Source organism: Dama dama, chromosome 5, assembly GCF_033118175.1.
Source record: "Dama dama isolate Ldn47 chromosome 5, ASM3311817v1, whole genome shotgun sequence".
Taxonomy (NCBI): Eukaryota; Metazoa; Chordata; class Mammalia; order Artiodactyla; family Cervidae; genus Dama; species Dama dama.
In genome coordinates, this window is record NC_083685.1 from 107,477,945 (window position 1) to 107,483,960 (window position 6,016).

At 53.1% G+C, this 6,016-nt stretch overlaps 1 long non-coding RNA gene across 1 annotated transcript; it reads right to left on the reverse strand.

Moving 5' to 3' along the window:
- Positions 1–554: 554 nt before the first annotated feature.
- Positions 555–4,836, reverse strand: LOC133057369 (uncharacterized). Its single transcript, XR_009693009.1, has 3 exons — positions 2,609–4,836; positions 1,006–1,922; positions 555–683 (listed from the first exon to the last, which is right to left on the reverse strand). It is a non-coding gene; the product is annotated as an uncharacterized LOC133057369 (long non-coding RNA).
- Positions 4,837–6,016: the final 1,180 nt, after the last annotated feature.

The window sequence follows — 6,016 nt, forward strand, 5'->3', positions numbered from 1 at the left end:
AGCTCTGCTCGCCAGGAGCGGGGAGGCGAGCAGAGGCCTCGGTGCGCTTTCCGGCGGGAGGCGGCTTCCAGACCCCGTGAGCGCCGAGCGGGCGGCGGGGACCGCGGGCCAAGTCCGAGGCCAGACCGCTTCTCTCCACGCGGACACCGGCCGCCCGGCGAAAGAAAGGGGCCGAGCGGGTGCTTCCGCGGCTCGTAAATTTGTTTCCCCTTCCTTTAACCCGCCCCCGGCCGTCTTTCTTTTCAGGACAGGAGGGGATGTAAACCGTTTGAAGTTCATCAACACGGTGAAGTTTTATTGTATTTCCGGTCCCCAAGATTTATACCCGGGAGGGGGAGCGGGCGGCCCCGCAGACTCCTGCGCCCCTTCGGACTTTCCCGTCTAACACGTGGCCGCTGGGACCCTGGCCTCTCGGACGAGGCCGGGAGGGAGCCGGCCCGGGCGGGACAGGACCACTGGCTCCGCGCCTGCCGCCGCTTCCGACGGCCGCTCCCGCCGCCGCCGCTGCCGCCCAGGTAAGTCCGCCGCGCGGCCGCCGCCGGGTGCGGCGTGTGCGCCCGGGCACCTGTGAGGGCGCGGGGTCCGGAGGGGCGGAGGTGGCAGCAGGGGACATCGGTGGGGGCCGGGGAGAGAAGGGTCCAGGCTGAAGGTCCAGAAGGAAGGAGCGAAGTTCCCGGTTTCACCTGTGAATTCAGAATGGGTTGTTTTACCTGGGACAGCTCTGCCTCTGCGGAGACGGGGCAGGGTAACTTCCTGGAGGCTGCTCAGGTCAACCCTCTTGCCTTTCCTTTCAGTCCTGGGCTTGTGTTTGCGCCCAAGTCTTCCTGAGACTTTCTCACGCTCTGCTTTTCCGCTCCCGCTCCGACTGTCAGTTTTTCTCCACTCTCTTGTCTGTGCCCGTTTCAAAGTTGGGGTCTGACGTAGGACTTGAGGATTCGGCTTCTTAGAGCTGCCCTGGGTGACCCTGGAGGATAGGCGCTAGACAGATGGTGACCACACACATACCTTGATAGCAGTTTGAAGTTGAGAGAGAAATCTTTTTGGCTGTGGAGACCTCCAGCTTCAGAGAGAGGCTGAGAGGCAGTGACCAAGCAGGTATATCCGCATGACCCTGCCCAGGCTGGGCCCAGAGTCCCCTCTGACTAGAGCTCCTGAGAGGGAACAAAAGTTCCTGGAATCTGAACTGCCAGAACTAGCTCCAGAGGTTTTGCCTGGAGTCCTGCCTCCAGTTCTCTGGACTTGTTGTTTACTAGCAACTGTGTTCTGTTTGGGAAGAGGTGGAGAAAAAGGAAGTTAGCTGGCCAGCCCTTTGGGCCCACAAAAATGGCTGCAGGGGCCTGTCCCCAGTGAGCCCTTGACCTGGAGCGTGAACTGGAACTGCTGAGTGAATTAGGTAGTTTCATGTTGTTGGGCCTGGATTTCTGAACACAACGACATTAAACCACCCGACTCACGGCAGTTACTGCTCCTCGCTTAGCTGGAGGAGTGGAGGGTGGGCGGGGAAGCAGACTCAGAACTAGTCTCACCCTTGCAACACGTGAAGAGGTATGAGGTCCCTAATCCAGGAGCAGCAATAATGTTCCCCAGAGAGGAGATCTGGGCTGCCCTAGGGTGTCTTCCCATTTATGTATTCGTTTACACGTGTGTTGGGAGGGGAAGGGGCACTGAAGAGTGTTGCACTCTCCAAAGGCACCTTTCTGGGCTGTTCTACAGAGCCAAAAGGATCTGAGTCAGGGCTTCAAGCTAACTGCTTGGGCTACATTCAGACTTTCCAAAGAAAGTCTCCCTAACTGGGCAAGCACTTGATTTCAGCAGAGACACAGGATGACCTTGAGGTCTCTGTAACCTTTTGCCAGGTGGACAGGGCTCCTCTTCCACAGGAGGCTTCGGGTGTCCTTGAATAGGGCTCAGCCTATCCTATTCTGAAAGGGAAACATCAAGATCTCTTGCAGCCTCAGCCTCCAGGCTCCCAGGGTCCTTTCTAGCCTCCTCCTAGTGAGACAGAGGTGGGTCCAAAACAGTCCTCCTTTTCCCCGGCCCTCAGATGGCCTCTCCCTACTGAGTGGCCAGGGTTCCCCTGTAGATCCTTGGGCTGGGCTGTGGGTATCCCAAGTCTGGAGGGTCACCCCCACCCAGAGGGGCCTGTTTTGCAGGCTAGTGGGGACCCCAGACTGTTGGACAGTTCAGCCCAGACTGATGGAGTGATAGGAGATGGGGAGGGGGCAGGGGCAAAGCTGTGATACCCTCTTTGACCCCAGCCCTCTCCAGGCTGCTGGCTCTCTGCCCAGGAAAGGAGTGACTACAAGTACTGGTGGAAGGAGGGGGACGTCCAAAGCATAAGCTAACTTTTGTTCCCAAACTTTTTTCCTCCTGCTTGAGGCAGAGGAAAGGCGGAAGGGGGTCTGGGGAAGAGGCCGACCGGATGGGGCTCTGGCGCCGGGGCTGACTTGGAGGGCGAAGGGTGTCTCTGAATAAGGGGCCCCTGCTAGGGTGGAGGAGGTCCTTGGGAGACCCACCCTCAGCCTGGGAGGAAATGCAGCCCACTGTCCTGACATTTCCTCATCCTCGGGTCTGGGTGAAGATGGTCTGGAGCGTCCTGTTGCCTTACCTTCCTTCTCAGCCTCTCAGGAACCTGCCCAGCCACTCAGAGCCTGACTGTCTTCCATCCCTTGGTGTCCCTTGGCCACCCCCTCCCAGGAACAGTGCTGTAAAAAGAAAAAAGGGGGATGTTAGAGAGAAAGGAGGAAATAAAGTCTTTGGAAAGCAGAGAGTTTTACAACAGCCGCAGGTTTTATGGAAGCAATTCCGTAATAACCTTCTACCTGCTCAACTCCTTTCCGCCCCGCCTGCCGCCCACCCCGTTTGGCCTCCTGGATACGGGCTCCCAAACAGTCAGCCACCCCATGGCCTCCCATATTCCTGGTAGCTGGTTAGAAATTCCCGGGATGTGATTGGGCCACTGACCTCTTTGTCTGTCCTTCTTTTCACCTCTGACAACCTGGAGGGAGGTTAGGGAGAAGATTTCGTTACTTTACAATTAAAATCCCCACGTGGAGGGTGTGGAAGCGCTAAGGGTTGAACCCATGTTTGCAGATCGAATGCAGCTCCTTTTGGAGGTTGTTGTATGTAAAGAGTGAAGGTTCTGGGGACTCTTGATTTCACCCCCTGGAGCAAGTGTCCCCACACCTCATTCTTTCCAACAGTGGGGCTGGACTCTGATCATGGTTCAGAAAAAATAAACTCCAGGTGCTATGGGGACTTTCCTAATTTCATTGTACACAGCAGTCCTTTTGTGTGACCTCTACAGTTACCTGAGAGCTTTCACATTCAACTCATCTCTGACCACTGGTCAGATTCACACTTGTGTGAGACATACTTGTGCACAAGGAACTGTGCCTTCATCCCTGTGTCCATCACGACCATGAAATAAGCATCACAGGATGTATACTCTCCCTGTGGCTTTTGGGTAAGGGATGCAGTAAAGGGTTTCATGGTCAGACAAAAAAGTCACAAAATTTCACAACCTGCCCTGGGCCAGTTTGAGGCATTTCCTTCACCTCTCAGAGAAATATTTTAGAATGGAGTTGTAAAAGAATCCAGACTTAGGTCACGTGTGTTTGTGGATATTTTGCTTGAATATAGTAAAGCTTCTGAATCAGCTAATGTTTTATAGCCACAATTCAAGTACACAGATATGCAAGCTTTTGCCCTATCTATAAGTGTGTGATGGTTATGAAAATGTACACACAAGCTTTGGGGTTATAGATCTTTTTATGTGAGCAGAATTGTAAACCCATCTCATATACACATTTACATGTGCACCATTAGATCTTATATACAAATGCCCAAGCACATTTAGTATTATAGTTGGGCAGATTTATTTATTGCATATTCTGTACACAGCATAGAACACAGCACATTTGCACGCTGGGTTCCCCATATGGAAATATTGATTTGAAATATAGTACAGGAAACACATCTATTCAAATACACATGCATAGATTTCAGCTTAGCTTGTTGATTAAAAAACTTTCTCCCTTTTTCACTTACTGTTTTTCTTTTTTTGTTTGTTTTTCTCCTTGCTTTTATTTCCTTCCCTCTGTCTAGATTTTCTCTCTCTCAGAGTGAAGGGCCCTTCTAAAACAGCCCTTAAACCACAGGCACTCACCGGCTGGTCCTGGCCAGGGCTGACCTCTCATCTTCTCACCTCGGCTTCCTTCTTGGTTCTTGGCTGCTCTGGGCCCCACTGTGGGCAGAAGCTGCAGCTCTTCCCTGCCTGCCCTTCCCCGGAACTATCAGCTACTGGCCCCAGCTGTGTTCAGGCGCAGCTCCGGTGCAGGGAATGGCAAGAGGCTTCGAGAGGGTTTTCCTTCTCTCTCTTTAGGGTTGGGGGGAGGTGGGGAGCATTTTGGTCTCTCAGGGCGAAGTGACCCCCACTCAAGCAACCCTCTCTTAAGCAGCACTAGAAGCTGGGCTCCAAGGGCCGCAATCCTATTTGCTTCTCTCCTTCATGGTGGGTATCATTGTCTGGGAGAGAAAACAAGGTTTTGGGGGGCGGTTCACAGGCCCTCAGAGCACCCAGACAAGGAGCTTCCTCTCAGCTGACCCTTTAATCGTTTGCCTGAGCCGAAATTGAGCTCCAATTTGGAGCAGCAGTGCTTTCTAGAAAGCCTAGCTGATGTGGGACTTACTGCTTGGTGTATCTGGATCCCCACTTGGAGGAGACGAGCTGGGGTGCAGACTCCAGGGCTTGAGTGCTGGTTCATTCTCTTCCCTCCAGAGTCACCTCTCCTGAGAAGATGACAAGACATCCAAAACGTGTCATTTTGGAATTATTCCCACCCTCCAGGTTGTTTGTGAGCAAAAGCTAAGTTTTGGTCCAGAAAAGAGGTCTGAGTCCCCTCCTCACCCAGCACCCCAGAGCCACCAGGGGTTAGGGGCAACTCACCAGATAGACAGCAGTCCACAAACCTGTCTGCTGGGACACTCCACCCTTGTAGGGCACAGGTCATGAGCCTAATGTTCTTCCTGAAACTTCTTCCCTAAACTAAGTGATTCTCTCAACTTCTCTCTTGTCACAAAGAGAGGCAGCGGCAAAGCCAGAGACAGAATGGCAACCAGAAGGGCGGGAGCCCAGCGTCTGCACAGCCTGGGTCTTAAGAACAGCCCCGTGCGCTGTGGCTTTGCCATAAATAAAAAAGTCCCTGGCCACAGCCCTCATGTCCTTTGGGGCCCTAATTTATATATTACGGAAAGTCATATACTCAGCCCCCCATGCTTCATAACACCATTATTTATAGTAGGAGAGGAGTGTTTTCTTTCTTTCTTTCTGAAGAATATCTGTATTACAGGTAAAGCCAACAGCAGACGGCATAGGTCTGGCAAATGGAGAACAGGTGCTTTTCCATAACTGTGATTCATTCGCCCGGTGCCCAGCTTTTTCCGCTAGCGAGTCTGGGGAGCTCCCTTGACTTTCCCAAGCGTCCAAACGCTACTTAGAAGAATTTGCATCGAATTTCTGTTTTCCCACTTGGGTCCCATGGAAAAAGCAGATCTTCACGCTGTTTGGTTCCGGATCTGCTGGGCTGTCGCCCTCAGAGAGCTGGGGTGGGAAAGGAGGGGGCCGGCTGGGCGCCGGCATTGATCTTTAAAAAATCATTTTGAAATCGCCATAATGTGAAGAAATATGGCGCTTTGCCCTCGTATTTCACACGTAATGACACGAGATGGCTTCATTTGGAAAGAAAAGCGGGCGGGAGTGTGTCTGTGCGTGTGTGGAGGTGATCCGCAGCCTTCTGCATGGCAGAAGGGTGCATGGCCAAAAAGATAAAACCGCAAATTAGAATGTTAAAACGACAGGACTGGGACAGCCTGTCTTACAAGAGCCCAGGGTCGGAGACTGCTAAGAAAATCGGCCCCAGCCTGCCTGAAACCCGACCGGAGAGAAGCGGGTCTGTCCAGGGGCCGCCCCTCCCTGAGCGCCCACACCACCAGAAGCAACAGCTCCGAGGACAGA